Genomic DNA, 16,059 nt, shown 5'->3' with positions numbered 1-16,059 from the left:
CTTGGAATATTTCCAACTCAAAGAAATGTATCATACTCTTATGTAAACTCGTCAGGCGTTGTTCAGGGCTGTCCCATCCAGTAGTCCTAACAAAAAGTAATGTACAGGGCTGTACTAAGCACTGATCCTAACGCAATGTTCCTAACAAAAGACATGTTCATAAGTGGTGCAAACTTTTTACAACGCTAACAACCGATGAAAATGTTGAGAGAACTAGAAAAGCCAATACCAAAAAAGCACGCCAAGTTCAAGCAAATGTGAAGGTTTTGCTCACTGTTTTCGTCGATAACCGTAGCATAGTGCATTAGGAGTTCTTGTCTCATGGTCGTACGGTCAATAGGGAATATTACCTTGAAGTTATGCGCTGCTTGGGAGAAGCGATACGGAAAAAACGTCCGGTATTGTGTAACAACAATTTATGGTTTTTGCATCACGATGATGCATCTGTTCAGTCGTCATTGCCATAAACAGCACCATAATCATGTCTCAACCACTGTATCCTCCAGATTTGTTTCCTGTGACTTTTTTCTGTTCCCATGATGAAAGAACGATGTTTTGCGACGATTGAGGGGATGAAGAACATACCAAAAAGTTCTTATCAGAACAGCTTCAAGGATTGGAAAAAACGCTGGCCCAAGTGTGTCATATCCGAGGAGAACTACTTTGAACCAAATAGAAATTGTTGAACAAATAAATATCTTTTGAGAAAAATGAAAATTCGCTTTATTTTTTTAACAAATCTCGTATAAGGTTAAGCCTAAAGCACACTTCAAAACTCATCGTGTTAGGGAGGTGTGAAGTAGTTGAAAGCGGTTCAATGCCACACCCAAAAACACTCTCTGAAAATCGCCATACCAAGATCGTGTGACGTAGCTCAATGCCATTTTCAAGATCAACTGATGAGGGGGCTCTGAAATCGGAATGAGTCAACTACTAAAAGAGGACCCAAAAACTGGAGAATCAATTTCATCATACCCGCATTGTGGGAACTAAATAAACCCTTTTAACGAGGGCAGAATCACTAACAGCAACAACAAAAAGAAAAATCTTTTTACTTTCTGTAGCCAGTCTTAACGGATCATGTACCGTCGGCAATCTGAGGTCGTCCTAATTCATCTATTTGGTCCGTCCACAAATACCAAGAGAAAGTATACAGCACTACAGTATAAAGATAATTATAAAACTATACTATTTTCGTAAATGACACTATTTTTTGTTGTACACTAATCAATTTTACACATCCGTCGTTCACAAAGCGAGCTGAATAAAAAGTCATTCACGGTTAATTACCCTAACCCCGGCCCCTTGATCTTTACTTATTAAAAAAATGTACTGTTATGGCATAAGAGGGACATGTCTTGAATGGTTTAAATTGTACCTTAAAGGTAGATCCCAGCTGACGAAATTCGGACATGCGTATTCGGACATTTCGGCTATAGATTGCGGAGTGCCTCAGGGCCCATTTCTAGGGCCCATTTCATTCCTATTATACATCAACGATCTTGCTACAGTCGATATTGAAGGGTCATTCACAATTTTTGCCGATGATACCACATTGTTATAGCATGAAAAAAATACTAACAACTTGAAACAAATGATATCATTAGATTTAGAAAAAGTCAAACAGTGGTGTGATTCTAATTTACTCTCCTTCAAAGTAGACAAGACCAAAAGTATAAACTTCGAATTTAGCTATGACAACTTGCTATTAGATGGTAGGAAGATAGAAGAAACGACTTGCACTAAATTTGTTGGTCTGCATATTAACAATAAGTTAAAATTCAAAGAACATATCATATCTTCATGCACAAAATTGGCTTCAGGATCATTTGCTGTCAGAATTGTCTCCAATGAACTTGACATATTCACTGCTAGATCGACTTATTTTGCCCTAGTAGAGTCTCATCTTAGGTATGGCATAGCATTTTGGGGATTCTGTAGTAAACAACTATTGAATCAGGTCTTGCAAAAGAGATCTTTGCAGTTTTATGTGGGGCAAACCATAGATATGGTTGTAGACAACTTTTCGTTAAATACCGAATCCTCACTCTATTCAGCATCTTGATTCTCAAAGTTGTTTGTCTGATTCATAAAAGATATAATACACTCCAGATCTACAAAGAATCCACAACACAAAACAGAACAGTAGTAATTATATCCATCTGCCAATACCCAGATTAACTCTAACAAAACACTCTAACATGTACGAAGGGAAAAAATGTTCAACCATTTACCACAGGTAGTTAGGGGGATATAATAGATCAGAGACGTTTCAGGGAGTCGGTCAAAAATATTCTGCTAATGAAAGCTTATTATAGCCTGCAGGAATATGATGATGACAAATTGTAAATATTCTCAGTGTTCTGCCAAGATAAGCTTAACAATATTATGTATAAACGATCATGTTTTTATCATTATTATTATTATACATATGTTCTTGTTTTATTTCACATCAATATGTGTACTCGTAAGTGTAAATTGAATTGTGATACAATAGCATTTATAATGAACATGTAAGGTTTGTTTTTTTTGACAAATATGTTTTACATACTTTTTAACTTACTGTTTTACTTATTTATATTTTTATATATAACTTCACAAATATTTTCATCTTTCATCACACTTTTTCAATGAGAATTCATTCTTGGACAATAAAGTATATTTATCTTTCATCTCAATAACAGGCTATACCTAATAGGCAAAAAAACTTCATATGAAATGCAATTGATTATAGATGATTTTTTTATGATTTCTGATGGAACTGAAATATTTTGGTTGATTATCTCTACCAACAATGTGAAAATTAATTTAGTACGAGGTTTACGAAGAACTTAGCAGGTGAGGATGTGCGATGATGGATTATTCTACTAAGTGTGCCGGAACTATCTCAATTTAGTCATGAAGTTTGAGTTACCCCACTTCCTGGCATTTTCACTATGTGTACAACGCGTCAAATTCTGCGGCAGAAAACGGAATGGAAAAAGCTTTGATAGTGATGTTGTCGTTATGATATAAAATGATCATGAATCATTCGCCTTTTTATTTTCTCATCAAGATAATAAAAACATAGTGATTCGTATCACATCTCATTTGAAATCGATGAAATAAAAACTCACGTGAAATCATTCTTCTCACAAATTGGAACTGAAAATATATTTGGGTGATTTTTTTAGACACTGGCTACTTTTCATAAAAAAATGTAATTAGCCTCACGTATTTTCGTAAGCTGATCTTGAATTAGATGTTAAAACTTGGTGCTATGATCTACTTCAGGAAAAAAATTCGCTGAGAAGTCGAAAATTTGCACTGTACAAATTGTGTGGATTGAGGGCCATGCAGGAATTCCGGGAAATTGAAATTGCGAATAAAATAGCAGTTGGGAACAATTTTTCTGATATCAAAATGCCATGCACGGATCTTACGAAAGTGTTCAGGGAAGAAATGCTATACAGGGTGTCCCTGGACTTCCTCTTTTCCTCTCGGGAATGTATAGATGGGGTCAAAATATCACCAGTACTTCATATAACTTTTTTTCCTAAAAGTCTTCGTAACCAAGTTACGGGCCCTCGAAGTTACAAAATGAAAAATGTTTTTCTTTGATAACTTTTCAAGTGAATATTCAAAATCATCCAAATTTTGGTAATTGACTAAACAAATGAATTCCGTCGATGAGCTTTCATGCAGGAGTCAGTTGTTTTGCTACAAAGTCAGGAACGGACTACCCCCGATGGTCCACACCCCAAAACTTTGAAATGACAGATATTTTTCAATATTTTTCAACAAAATAAGGTTACTTGGACAATTTTATGAATAAAAGTACTCGTGTGGAAAGTCGATCGGAGCAACGAGTCTTGATAAAAATGTAGTTCTACTCGACGACATCAAACCCGCTCGTCCACCATTATTTGAAATGAATAATTATCAAAGCAGAAATAATAATGATAACGTTAATTCAACAACATTTATAACAGGAATAATACAAAGTATGCTAAAATGAAGTCGTAAACAAAAAGTACAGTACCTATATGGAAGTTTAAGTCACAATTGTGATAGCAGATATTTTTTCAAAAGAAATATCAAGTTCTGTAGATTCGTGGTGTTTTTAAACAAACAAGCTACTCTACTATGAAATATCGAATTCATTCCATATTTTGTATGTACATAATACGTGTGGAATAATCACGTTTTGTGTTGATCAGTTATCTGAATCTCATGAAACTCAACATTCGAATGTTTCAAATTCTCCTTCACAGCTTAAATGTTGAGGAGTTTCACTGATAATTATAATTTTATGGGAGAAATTCTTTAACAGAATCTAAATTTAGCTGAAAAAAAACGCACATCGGAAAAAATATTTACTATACTAATAAAAAGCAAACGAATGAACTACAAAAACGGATGCACATGATCAGGTGAAAAATATCCAGGGAATAATTATGTTCCATTTCTTTCACAGATGTTGACAAAAAAACCTTTTAGAAAGTTTTGATAAAAAATGAGAAACTGGAATGCGATTTTGTTTTGTTGAGTGGTGCGTTGTCATATGACTATCATTGTATTGTCAATATTCTATAGGATATTTTGAATTTTTTTGATATGGCCGAACAGTTTACATTCAATGAATATGCAGATATGCATGTATTTTATGGACGAGCATTTTATAATGCTGCAGAAGCTCGTCGTCTGTATTCCGAGCATTTTCCCAATCGAACGGTACCGTCAAGAGAAACATTCGAGCGTGTCGATCACAGCTTGAGGGAGACAGTTATGTAATAATTGATAATTAATTTGAGCACGTTGTTTTATTTCGATATTATTGTAGGTACAGTTTTGCCAAAACGAGGTGGTGAGGGCGCTCCTAGGACTGTACGTACCGTTGTATTGGAGGAAAATATTTTGGAAGCCGTCGCTGATGATCCTTCAATGATCATCAGAAATCTATCAGAACAGTTCCATACATCCAAGTCCACTATTCATAAAATAATTAGGGAACAACTGCTCCACCCATTTCACATCCAGAAGGTACATGCCATGACACCTCAAGATTTTCCAGCACGACTGGAATATGCCAATTGGTTCATGGATAGGCAAAGAGAGGATATGACTTTTATTAATCGAGTTTTATTCACTGATGAAGCAGGTTTCAGTAGAGATGGAGTTATCAACTCTCATAATCTCCATATATGGGCCGAAGAAAATCCCCATGGGATATTGCAAACCAAACACCAACGGAAATTCAACGTGAATGTTTGGGCTGGTATCATAGGAAACCATCTTATAGGACCATTCGTTCTACAGGACCGATTGAATGGAGAACGTTATTTGGAGTTCATTCAGAACGATTTGAATGGACTTTTGGAACATGTTCCATTGCAAACCCGAAGAGATATGTGGTTTATGCATGATGGCGCTCCTCCTCATTTTAGTTTGATTGTGCGTGACCATCTGAACCATATTTTCCACAATAGATGGATTGGTAGAGGTGGGCCATATTCATGGCCATCGCGGTCTCCGAATTTAAATCCATTGGATTTCTTTCTGTGGGGGCATCTGAAAAGCCTTGTTTACGCTACACCTATTCACACAAGAGATGCATTGTTGAATAGAATAACATTACATTGTGAAGCCATACGAAACGACCCTGGAATGCTATTTCAAGTACAGAGAGGGTGTCTTCGCAGACTAAGAAAATGTATAGAGAGAGAAGGTGGTCATATCGAGCAGTTTCTGTAGCGGATTTTTCATTTCTGTTTGCTCTTGAGGTTCTTGAGTTTCGTTAGTTAAACGTGTTTGCATTATAAAAATTCGTTATGAACATTTCACTTATCATTTCTATTTTCCTTAAAAACTAATATTTTCGAATAATGGTAGACATCTCAGGATAAATGTTGTTGAATTAACGTTATCATTATTATTTCTGCTTTGATAATTATTCATTTCAAATAATGGTGGACGAGCGGGTTTGATGTCGTCGAGTGAAACTACATTTTTATCAAGACTCGTTGCTCCGATCGACTTTCCACACGAGTACTTTTATTCATAAAATTGTCCAAGTAACCTTAATTTGTTGAAAAATATCTGTAATTTCAAAGTTTTGGGGTGTGGACCATCGGGGGTAGTCCGTTCCTGACTTTGTAGCAAAACAACTGACTCCTGCATGAAAGCTCATCGACGGAATTCATTTGTTTAATCAATTTCCAAAATTTGGATGATTTTGAATATTCACTTGAAAAGTTATCAAAGAAAAACATTTTTCATTTTGTAACTTCGAGGGCCCGTAACTTGGTTACGAAGACTTTTAGGAAAAAAAGTTATATGAAGTACTGGTGATATTTTGACCCCATCTATACATTCCCGAGAGAAAAAGAGGAAGTCCAGGGACACCCTGTATAACTGGCTGGAGTTATAGTCTGTATCAACTTCTAGTCGGAGATACAGGATAATTCAAGAGATACCGCAAAGGTGTCCGTGGTATAAATATGAAATGAGTAGAAACTTCAGCAGATCAATCTGCTGAATACGAACTAGACATGAAATGTATCCAGAACTGTAATTCAAAATAGAATTAGCCAAATATCCAAATTGCCTCTGTAGAAAACTTGGCCACAGCAGGAGCCTCGCAAAGAAGAGAAGTCGTTACAACCAGTGCTTGCACTTCCCTACATCAGAGGATTATCGGAGAGGATAAGAAGAATTGGTTCCAAGTACAACATTAGAACCTGCTTCAGATCCGGTAACACTATCCGTAGCAGCCTACCGAAAACCAGGCCACCAAACGCGGACTGCGATTCCAAGAATTGCATTTACCGGATACCCTGTGAGTGCAGAAAATCCTATATTGGTGAAACAAAGAGGCCATTGAATGTTCGCATTGCCGAGCACAAGAAACACACACAGCGAGGAATTTCATTGAAATAGGTGTAATGAACAGAAACACCGCATTGAAGAAAAAGCAGGATTATTACATTTACGATGGTAAGCTAACATCCTAAGATGAAATGTAAGTATTTGTATTTTGTTTGAGAATGTATTACCGGGAATACTATCCATATCAGACTCACGAAAACCAGGCCACCAAACGCAGACTGCGATTCCAAGAATTGCATTTACCGAATAACCTGTGAGTGCCTCAAATTCTACATCGGTGAAACTAAAATGTCATTGAAAGTCCACATTGTCGAGCATAAGAAATACACACAGAGAGGGGAAACCAGCAAATCAGGAATAGCAGACCATGTTTGGACCCATCAACACAACATCGAGTGGTCCCAAGCTGAGATCTTGCACAGAGAGGAACATTGGTTTAGGAGAAAATTCAAGGAAGCCGCATACATGTTGTCCAACAACGTATTCAGCCAAGCCAGCGTAGAAATACGCAACATATGTAAACCTATCATCAAGCGAAAAATGGCCAACTCCCGCCAAAACGGTCATCTCCCACGGAACCAGTGAAGTGGAAAATGGAAAGCGGGGATAAGTGAAACTACTCGAACGACCTATGAATAGTCATCTCTTGGAGGAATCAGTCCAGTCATTACCCGAAGACGATTGTAGATACTAACAATCGAAACGTCGTGAACTAACGTGACTTGAAATCTCTCCACTTCTTATTTTTATTTTCTTTTTTCATTTCTTTAATTTTTATATATTCAATTGTTCTATTTTTACTTGTATTTTATTTCACTATTATCTCATTTCAGGTTTATGTTGCTTAATATAATTGTTATTTTCAGCTATTCATTTTCAATTCTTCTTTTTTTTAGTTGTTTCATGGATTTCGAATCATTTTATAAATTAGACAATGGAAGTCCGAACTAGTGAAATTCATCATGAAACATTGTCAATCACCTTCAAACGTATCGTTACCAGTTGAACGTAGATAAATCAATGTCACTCGATACTAAAATGAGAATCACAGCGTTATGAGCGTGATGAGCCCAATGTAGGCCCTGTGTCACCTCTAGACTTGATCACATTCCAACAAAAACTATCTTGGAACAAGGAAGTATCACAGGGTTATTTTGTACAAGTCGCCGATGCGTATCTGAATACGCATCGGCGACTTGTACGCATCGGCGACTTGTACGCATCGGGGATAGATATTTGGAACCTCAAATGAACAAACTTTGTTTTTAAATTTGTTTTTAAATTAAATGAGTTTAATAGAATAGACTTTGACTGTGAAAAACATTCGATCCTTTTTTTCTGCTAAATAACCTGTTTCTGTATTTAAGATACGTTAAAGTTGTAAAATTTACAGGACCATTACATTGGATGTTTCACTTCGTATATCCTAGACTTTAAAACTCGCACAGAAAAAAAGTCTCAACCATGAGAGTGCTATTCCAGCAATGCATACAGCTGGAGTTTGAAGACTCAGATACATCAACATAAAATGTGTCGTAAAACAAAATAAGCATGTATATTGATTGTCAAGCAAATAAGTTTTCTCTTGCTCAACAGGAGATTGGATGCTGGTGCGTTCGTTATGGTTGAAGTCATATTTGGGATTGTTGTGAAAACCTTGGCCTATAAAATCAAGAATATTTTAATAGTGTGCATGTTATTGAATGTCGTGTAGAAAATATTTTCATACTGTTGAATTGTTCCTCAAGCTATGAATCATTTGAAACAAAATATAAGAAATATTATTTGAGAAATGTGAGATTCGTTTTCACTGTTCATTTTTGGGTATATAACCTTCCACAATCAGAAAAACGAACAAAGCCAAATCGATAGAATTATGAACCCTAACTGAATTATCATAAAACATTCAGTATACAGGCACTTTCTTTTATCATGTGGTAACATTCGAAGTGTACTATAACGATGTAATAATAAATATTCGATAAAACGTTTCATGTCAACATGACCCCCTTTTTTTTAATGCGGACCTGTATTTTTTATTACAGATATTGATAAAACGATAAATTCACAATCCAAGGGTATATTTTTATAGCGTTTCATTTGAAATAACCACCATCATTGCTGACAACAATCAAACAGAAAAACAATGTATTTTATCATGAACTTTTGAGAAAAATGAAAACAATACGGAAAATCAAAGCTACATGGCAATCTACATTAAATGCTCGAATTGACGACCTATTTGTTGAAACCACATATCTAAGTTGTCGGTTCAGACAATTTCTGTGGCAATTTTCTAGCATAATAGGTGTAAGTCTAATACATGAATCTCTTATTTTTTGTTTGAGATGGTCGATATCTGTACTTAGTGTTGATAAAACTTCTTATCCTTTATGTATCCCCAGACAAAAATCTAGAAGTGTAAGATCTGGGGATCGAGTTGGCCAGTTAATTGGTCCATTGTTTCCAATTCATTTTCTTGGGAATATTGCATCTAAATGTTCCCTTACTATTGCTGCATTATGGAGAGGAGCGCCGTCTTGTTGAAAATATTGTATTTCATGGCAGATATTCAGTGGCAATTCATCTGAGTAGCCATCTAATTCATTGAATGAAGATGAAGATACCCTTTACTATTCAAATGATCATCGTAAAAGAAAGAGCCAAGGATGTTTGTTCCCACAGTTCCCAAGCAAACATTCATTCCGAACCTTCTTGGAAATTGGTTTCCCTATGTAAATGTTCATTTTTTGTATTATTCCACTTATTATGGATATTTCTGTTAAACCACCCAATGTTGGTAAATTTTTATTCGTCCGTCCATATCATATTTTTACAAATATTTCCAACTTCCCTATTTCTACGTCTTAACCACTTCGCAAATCGTACTCTCTTTCCATCATCCCTTTCATTGAGGTGATAAATTTTGCGTATTCTGTAGGATTTATACTTGTTCTTTTTCCGGTGGATTTTACAGAAATCCCCATTTCGTGGGCAATTTCTCGTGAAGAACAATTTAGATTAACATAATTTTTGTAACTGGCTAATCCTAAATTACAAAAAAAAATATTTTCACTATGTAAATTTTTATGTGATAATATTTGCTTACCCATAACATTTATTTGATTCCTCACACTTCCAGTAACCACACATTTTCTTGTTTTCTTTCTGTCAAATGCACCATAGTCTCTCAAATTTCTTTCTGATCGTCTAAACATTTGGATGTTCGGAATAGGACGATTCGGGTATAGCTCAACATACATATTCCTTGCCAAAAGAGGATTTCTATTTGATTTTGCATAACTAAATAGCATATCAGTCCTTTCATCATTTGAATACATCTTTGATATGTTCATAAACGTCTGACAGTTCTCAACAGATATCAACAACGCATTAATTTTTCCTGCCATAGAAACCAAGCAAAGCCTACGCGTTTAAGATGGTAAATGAATTGAGATGCTATTTGATCATACCAAATTATACAAAAATCCAATTTTAACCAAAAACTGATATTTTCGTTACTTTCAGGATTGAGAATTATATAAATATTACGAATTATAATTAAATAGGTAGAAATAAGCCTTGAAAAAAGGATTACGGCAATATAAAAATTTACAAAACAAAAAAGTGCGAATTTTCATTGTATTAGGGTACCTACCTGTCGTATTTATTGGGTTGTCTGAATTATATTTTGAAGAAATCGAAACAATTTACAAAAAAAGTAACGACAGAACCGTAATTTAAAATTGTTGTCACTGATGATGATAGTTATTTCAAATGAAACGCTATAAAAATATCAAATGTGATATACCCTTGGATTGTGAATTGATTGCTTTAACAATATCTGTAATAAAAAAGACATGTCCTTATTTGATAAAAAAGGTGATGGTGGCCACGTTGACACGAAACGTTTTGTCGAATATTCATTATTACATCGTCATAGTACACTTCGAATTCAATAACATTTTCCTTTTCCATTTTTTGATATTCTCCGAAATAACAATTCCATTCGAAAAAAACGAAAAACAGCATTTGAGTTTTGCTAACTGATAAAGATTCTCCGAAACGTCGACCACTGAAGAATGCCAAGTATAGAAATTTAATTTTTTTCAATCGATTTCTAGTTACTGACTAACTGGACTCTTTTGTCGTAACTTTTCGGAAGGAACTTTTTAGTTTGCCCTTTATTACACTTCAACAGAATCTCCACTGATTCAGCTTCGTTTATTTCTCAGACTGTGGAAGTTTATATACCCAAAAAACACCAAGAAGTATTGAGTCCTCCACAAGAAAAATGTCTTTCAGAGAAAGAGATTCGTGTTTTCGTTTTCATAAGTTCTAAAAGATGATGATGATAGAAATCATTGAAATTTCTTTTCGGACAAGTAGTTGAAAAAAAGAATCCTTTCGAAATGTTATACTGGGTCGAAAGCAATCACTATTCCCACGCATCAAAACTGCAACACTATTCTCGACACTCGTTTCATCAATCAACTTGGCGTCATTAGAAGATAAGTGTCTAACTTAGACTAGATTAGACTAACCGACTCTGGTCCATTCTAGTCTTTGACATGACTCTGGTTCATCTCCTGATGACGGCAACTTTGTAAGAGAAAGTGTGTCGAAGAGAGTGTTGCGGTTTTGCATGTGGTAGCAGTGATTGTTTTGGATTATATAGGGTATTTGTTTGAAACTGAGGAAAGAGAGCGCCCTAAGCAGAGATGCGATTAATTCGTTTTTCGCTTAAACTAACATTCAAATTTCGAAGCGATAATTCAATTGAATCGTTGTGTTATCTGAATTATCATTGGGAATGGCAAATTCGGCATTTTTAAAAATGAATAATATTTTTTTTAACAAAACAGAAGCACTACAGGTGGTGTATACAGTTTTCTGGTTCTGATCAGTGTTCCCAGCTTTTGAGAGGCAGCCTTTGCAATTCCAGAGACATAATTGTGCCAAGCCATATTGGTGTCCATTTTGACCTCCAACAAACTTATCGAAACAGAAAGCTGAAATATCTGTGCTGACATTATTATATCCGGGTCGGATACATTTATCTTTTTGGAGAAAACCGATGCCTGGGTTTTCGTGGCATTGAATTGAACCTGGTTACTTACACTTCAATTCGAAATCACCTCTAGATCTTCATTGAGATATGCAACCTCCTGCTGCCGGTGAAGAAGTGCATCCGCAGCCGATGTCTTTGAATCAAAATGAAATGACTAGATAAGAGTGCTGTCGTCAGCAAAGCAATATATTGGATTCTTGGTTTTTTTCCACCAAGTCGTTATATATAATAAAAAGTGGGTTGGAGACAATATGGATTCCTGGAGAACACCAGCGTTGATGATAAACGTATTCGAGAGATCTCCATCGACGAGACGGCCACTTGCAGGGATCGTTCTTTTAAGAAGCTGGAGAGTCATAAACAAAAATTATCCAAAAAGCCATAGCATCGAAGTTTGGTCAGCAATCCCTCATGCAACACACGGTCAAAGGCTTTAGAAATATCAAGTGCAACAGCTCTTGACTCTAGGTGTTTCTCGATTGCGTTATTCCAAATATGGGTAACATACGATAGAAGGTCGCCTGTTGATCTTTGTTTCCGAAAGCAATATTGATGATCCCTCAAGATGTTGAAGCCTTCCAAATATTTAAAGATGTGGTGAATTATGGGTTTCTCCATGATTTTTGGTATCACTGATTACAAAGCAACTGGTCTTTAGTTATTTGAAAGATTTTTCTTGCCCTTTTTGGAAATAGACTGAACGTGGGCAATCTTCCAACAAGAAGGAAAAACTCCTTCCTTGTAAGACAGGTTAAAAAGTCAATATAATACTGTTGCGAGTTCATTGGCGCACTTTTTAAGAACGATGACGGGCACTTCATCAGAAACAGACACCTTGTTGATATCCTCTAAAACTTTCATTTCGGTACCTTAGCTGCAGGCCTGTTTCGGCAAAAAAAAGCCGCTTGTTTATGTAATTTTGCAAGCTTAGGGTTCCGCAAAGAAACTGTAGAATATTTTTCAGGTATGATTTTTTAATATCTTTGAAACCTGTCCCAACTTTCTGTAATTTTATAGAGTTACTTATTTCATTCTATAAAAAAAGCAATGTTCATGTTATAAAAAAATTACGAAAAAACCTCTCTAGAAAAGTTAAAAAATATTTGAGCCGGCCGGAAATTCTCATAAAAACAATGAAGAACTCATGACTCAAAAACTATATATATATATATATATATATATATATATATATATATATATATATATATAAATTTTGAATGTCTCTGTTTGGACCACCCTGTATATTCAAATGCCGAATGAAATATTATTTACAATCAACAGTTATGAGGTTATTAATACAAACACAACATTCAATATAAAATAATTCACGAAACTCTTTTCGTGAAAGCATCAATTAGTGATAATGGCTTTATATTGGCTTATTTACGCAGTCAAACCCACACCTTTGCCATAATATGATTCTGAATGGAATCAATTACTGCGAGTTGATCCCGTTTCCACATACTGTAAATGTAATTGATTCCTGCAGGAAGTTGCATTTTCCATACCACTGATGTAAAACGTAAGCTGAAATAATGTTATGACGAGTAAGTCGATGTGAAATGGCATATCGCGTTACTTCATACTTCATACAAGAGATGGTTTATCCACACAGATAAAACATTACTAATAATGGATGTACAATTTCATACTGAAGAGCTCTTGAAAGGTGAATAAGCTAGTTCATTTTAGTTCAGCGATATTTTGTGGCTTTATTTTATGACATAATTTTCTGAAATAAAGCATAAAAGATGAGAAGAATCAAGTTTCGACTCATCAACAAATATGTTTTATCTTTATCAAAACTTTGCAGGATGTGTGGGATGTGTGACCAGTTGACAATCCGTTTCGAAAAGGCTTTTTTCCAGTTTGTGTCTGAAAGTTACTTCTTTGCATCATCTACCACATCTTTGTATGAAGTTATTTTTTTTTTTGAGTTATTGCTTCCTTCCTTTCTTTGTATGGAGCTGGAGAAGTAGAAAGCCAAGAACTTTCTTTTCCCAAAAATCTAGATAAAGTAGCTCATAGATTTTGACCGTGACTACTTCGGGTTATTAATTTTCTCAACTATATTATAAAAATGGTAGATGCCCTAACACTACAGAACAGATGTTTAATGACCAATAGGCAGATAATGATCTCAACCGAACGTATGTGCTTGAATTCGTAGCCAAATTCAGAAAGACAGGAGCGGTGGCAAATCGAAGAAGGAATCCCCAAATTAAATAATCGGAAACGATGTTATGATAGTTGCTGTGTTGTGTCACGTCAGTGTCGATGATATGTTAAGTACCAGACATTTATTCTCAGTTTCCGGCAATAGAATTCGAATAATTGTGAAATTCCCCCACTATGAAATTCATCTTGTGTATGAATTAATTGCAGACACTTTAATCAGTGGGTATACTTGAAGACTGGCTATCAATTAAATCATCTGAAGGAAAAATTCGTTCAGGCCAGCCTCAACTTCCTACACTGTAGGTTAATAAACTGACACCTATCAGAAAACAACTACTTCCCCGGATAATATCATGAAGAGCGTTGGATTATATCCGACAGGTGTCAGTGCTTGATTCTTCACTGAAGTGTTTTCTGCATATGCTGTTGGCGATACAACTGCCGCAATAGATTTTCAATCATTGGAACTCACGTGCATTATGGTTTCGTCTTGTTTCAGGCTGTTTGGCCTCTCGTCTGTGCAAGGCAGTGTCTATCATCAACATTAAGTCGATGATTTCCGATAATTAAAACTCGATTTGTTTTAGCGTATCATTCCTCGAACTAGGCTGAAGCGGACAACAAACAACAGGTTTGTCATCGCCCCATCTGCCTGTGAACGAGGTAACCAACCGCATATACGAAATTTGACCAATTCCTCGAATAAGGAACATTATGTTGATGATAGACACTACCTTGCACTGACGAGTGCAAAAACAGTCAGATGATTTGATCTGATTTGATTACTGAAAATTTGTTTCTGAGATGAGTGTTCCTGTATTTTGTAAACGGGACTGTTATTCATCATACCTGTCGATATTGATCTGTTGAAAATTCATACTGATTTCATGAAGTTCATAGTCAACATTCTGAGATGCTAAATGTATGGCCAGGAATCTATGGCCTTTATCTATATATATATATATATATATATATATATATATATATATATATATATGCATGTCTAATTGTTACAAGGCATTCTAGTTCCTGCATTAATAGACATTTTTAATATAAGGACTACTATAATGACATTTTCATTGACATTCATTGACAAAATGTACCTTTTTCCTCCTTCTTCTTTGATGAAAATGACATTTGAACATTTAAACCGTGTAAGAAACTTGAAAGAGACGAAATAATTGGTATTTCTGAATTTTGAAAAGGAACGTTTCGTCTGCTACTGCGCAGTGGTATGTGAGTTGACTGCGAAGGCGAAATCTCCTTGAAGTTCTTCATTATAATTTTTATTTTTCTCAGAATATGATGGTGGAAAAACCCAAAAAAGTCCTCCACAAAAAATGACCCGTTCAACATCACCTATTAATACACCTCATAATTGTACAAATAGAATTAAACTATACCAAAATGAAATATTTTCATTGGCAATGAGTTGGTTTTCGTACTGTAAAATTTGAGCTTTGGAACAAGCCGATAAGTTCGAAAACAAAAACTTCACCGTGAAATATCCTACTGGCAATTAGATCTAAATCAAACCCATATATAATTACCAACCAACGCCAGAACTGGGGTCTTTCGACCTCTAATCACGAGAATCGCGTATTGACTCATGAGGATCAACTTGTGAAATTTAACCGAACGCGATCTTTGCTGCGGGCGATTTACTTAGTTAGATTAATAACATCCCAGATAAATTTCATATAAGAAAGCTCAGGAAAGGAGGGGTGTGTTTGAGAGGAGACCGTGAATCCGATCCCTTTCTTTGCCCTATGTTCTTCATCATAGTCTCATAACTTTTTTTTATTTTACTGCACGAAATTGAATGATATTTACTCAAAGTTTATTATATCACCATCTTTAGGTGGAGGGCCGAATGGACCCACTCACTTTTGACCTTTAGTGGTATATGCGGTCTTCGAAACGGATCTCAACATTTTTATTTG

The 16,059-nt window shown here is 35.4% G+C and overlaps 2 protein-coding genes across 3 annotated transcripts in view; one reads left to right on the top strand and one right to left on the bottom strand.

Moving 5' to 3' along the window:
- heph (polypyrimidine tract-binding protein 1 heph) overlaps nt 1-16,059 on the top strand; it is an 862,450-nt gene that overhangs the window by 24,381 nt on the left and 822,010 nt on the right. The gene's annotated exons all lie outside the window — the stretch shown is intronic.
- The window catches only part of LOC141482444 (uncharacterized), a 69,775-nt gene that overhangs the window by 44,318 nt on the left and 9,398 nt on the right, over nt 1-16,059 (bottom strand). The window lies entirely within an intron of this gene.

The sequence above is a fragment of the Leptinotarsa decemlineata genome, unplaced genomic scaffold, assembly GCF_025532065.1.
Source record: "Leptinotarsa decemlineata unplaced genomic scaffold, Ldec_3_MD MMD2_tig00001064_RagTag_RagTag, whole genome shotgun sequence".
NCBI lineage: Eukaryota > Metazoa > Arthropoda > Insecta > Coleoptera > Chrysomelidae > Leptinotarsa > Leptinotarsa decemlineata.
Note: the sequence above shows the minus strand (reverse complement) of the source record. Positions and strands in the feature narration are given on the sequence as shown.